The sequence below is a fragment of the Amblyomma mixtum genome, chromosome 10, assembly GCF_055824585.1.
Source record: "Amblyomma mixtum isolate Tamu chromosome 10, ASM5582458v1, whole genome shotgun sequence".
NCBI classification, from domain to species: domain Eukaryota; kingdom Metazoa; phylum Arthropoda; class Arachnida; order Ixodida; family Ixodidae; genus Amblyomma; species Amblyomma mixtum.
This window is the reverse complement of record NC_143021.1, coordinates 49,799,166-49,801,895: the sequence shown is the minus strand read 5'-3', so window position 1 is coordinate 49,801,895 and position 2,730 is coordinate 49,799,166. Positions and strand designations below refer to the sequence as shown.

At 47.2% G+C, this 2,730-nt stretch overlaps 1 pseudogene; it reads right to left on the bottom strand.

The window, feature by feature from the left end:
* Positions 1-208: 208 nt before the first annotated feature.
* Positions 209-1,765, bottom strand: LOC149325750 (uncharacterized; annotated as a pseudogene).
* Positions 1,766-2,730: the final 965 nt, after the last annotated feature.

Here is a 2,730-nt window from a genome sequence, read left to right as displayed (position 1 = left end):
AAATAAAGTTGTAAGTTCAGCGCTCCTGTCCGTCGTGTACCGCCTTTTTCTTGTCCGTTGTGTTTTGTGCGCTGGTTCCTTCAGAAGTATATATTACCAACTAGCCCAACAACAAGTGTTGCCCAGGGAGAACGTTCTACCGGCGTCCGATGACAATATTATAAAGCATTAACCAGAAAAAAACTACAAAATGAATTTTCAGTGCGCACATATTTATTGACATTTGACAAATTTACATATTTAAGCACTCGCGCATGAACAAAAACATAACATAAAACAACAGTTTAATACCACAGTACTAGCAAACGCGCTACAATACGTGTATACAGTTACCAATGGTGCACGCAAGCAGGAGACATTTCGGACAGTGCTGCGCTTTCTGCGTACTCAGGCGGGACCAAAGGTTGCTGGTTGCTCCGCTGTTCTGCTCACAAACTCCCTGACGACGTCGCCTCAACTTAGGAGTGCCGTTCTTTCTTTGTGTATATGCAAAATCAAAAGATGCGATAATTCCTTTTGAGTCGTTCGGTTGCGCAAATACCTTTTTATTCTGCTCAGAGCGCTAAAAGAGCGTTCCCCAGAAGCGACAGACGCTGGTATGGAAAACAGAAGCTGAACATACCTCACGACCTGATCCATCAACTCGCGCATGTTTTGCGATTGCCTTTGTAGTATCTACAAAATGTCCAGAGTTGTAATGGAATCAGCACCGTTTAGAAGAGTTGGTAATAGCATAAACTGCGCCGAGAGTCTGCACAAGTCAAAATCAACTGCATGCACTCCCAAAGCTGCCTCTAGTTCATCTGCTGTATACTGACTACCTCCAGCGGCACTGGTTAATATGTCTTCTAGTTTTACGAGCTGTTCCATGCCCGGCTGCTCACAACGCTGTTTTGTTTCACTTGTGATTCGTTCGGCGGCAGCGAAATAGTCCTTGCGCAGCGCGGCCTTAACGTCAAGTGCAACTGGCTGGACAGGTCTATCAGTCGTCTCATACCTCGCAGGAGGTTTTGTCGGCCTTGACATACGAAGTTCCTTGAGGCCTTGGCGCGCTGCTGCTGTGCTCGTGTGCTGCCACAGCTTCTCAAACATCGTTTCAGAGCGCAACTGGAAGATCGCCTCGCAGAGAGCCTGTGCTGCCTTCTTTGCACCTGCGCCGCAATATGTTGAGCTCTGGAGAGCCATTGCAAGTTCTTCACAAGGCCCAAAGAAGGCTACGGAAATGTGGACACCTAACAAGGTTTCAAATTTCACCAGCGCTGCGACTAGGAACAAGAACAGAGAAGGAAGACAAGGACAAGCGCAACAAGGTTTCAAATTTCTGCAAAAGCCGATCGTAACCTCTAAAAATAGCCTTGCTGCTTTCGGTCACTGAACCTGGTGTCTGCAAGAGCTCCTTGAGTGTCTCTTGGACTCTGGCGTAATTCTCAACGAATCTGCATCGACTTGACTCTAACGGTCCATCGCGTCGGGCAAAGCGGCGGTAAGTTATTTGTCCTTGATCCAATCTCCACAGCTGACTCGCATGTTAGCGTAAACACTTCTGCGCTCTTGCAGTTGAGGAATGCGTTGGAAACGTCCTTAACAGTGCTAAGAGCGTCCCCAATTATGTCGCAACTCCTGCTATAGTAGGATACAACTTAAAAAAACAGCAGCTGCTAACACTGGGCCGCGGTCCGCGGCGTTCTGTATTACTCCGCTGGCCAATCGCAGCAGTAAGCGAAATGAGCTTTTTAATGTTTGACTATATCAAACAATCCAGGTGTCAAAATTATAGAGCTCATAATCTTTTTCTAGTGGTAAGCTTTTTATTTACGTGACAAGAAACGTTTCACCAGCGGACTACTTTTTCGTCGTGGAGGAATTCTGTGCGCGGAGGCTGAATGTGGGAGGAGCTTCACTGCAGACTTAAGTTGTATCCGACTATAGCCTCTTGCAGTACCAGATCTGAATAGTGATTACTGCAATGGACATACAATGACCATGGCTCACAGTCACGAAGTCTTTTTTGCACACCCGAAAAACGAACGGACATATTCGCCGCCCCATCAAAGCAGTGGCCACGTACACAGTGGAAGTCTAGGCCAAAGCGCAAAATCATGTCCTTGATGGCCGAGTACAGGGTCTCAGATCTACTGTCAGGCGCGTTATACAGGCCGAAGTACTCTTCCCAAACTTGGAGATTATCGCTCTGCACCCACCGCAGGCAAAAGGTGAACTGCTCGTCACCATTTACATCGGTTCTTCCATCAGCAATGATACCAAAAAATGGACTAGACTTCACGTCCTCTACAATTTCTCGTTGCACACTATGGGCCATAATCTCTATAAGCTCATTCTGCACGTCACCGCTCACCCATTTATTTCTCTTAGTCATCCGCGTCTTACGGACCGGGACATCCTCCGATCTCTCGTCGAGCAAATCGACCAAATTTCCATCACATTTACCTCGTCCTCGAAGAGCTTGACCTGTGCGGCAAAGGTAGCGCACAGAGCTAATTATGACACGAAGTGCTGCCTTGGCCTCCTCCCGCTGTTTGTTGTATTGCTGCGAAAGGAGACGCAAAACAGGAATGCTTGCCTGGCATGACAAGTTTCGGCTCACGGAGGCCAAGTGAAATTTGCTCTTTTCATGTGACTGGAACTTCTCGATAACTTTTTTCGAATTGTTTAAACCAGCCTTAACACAAGCTGGTTCCATACATGCAGCACTGTCTCCTCTTTCATGGA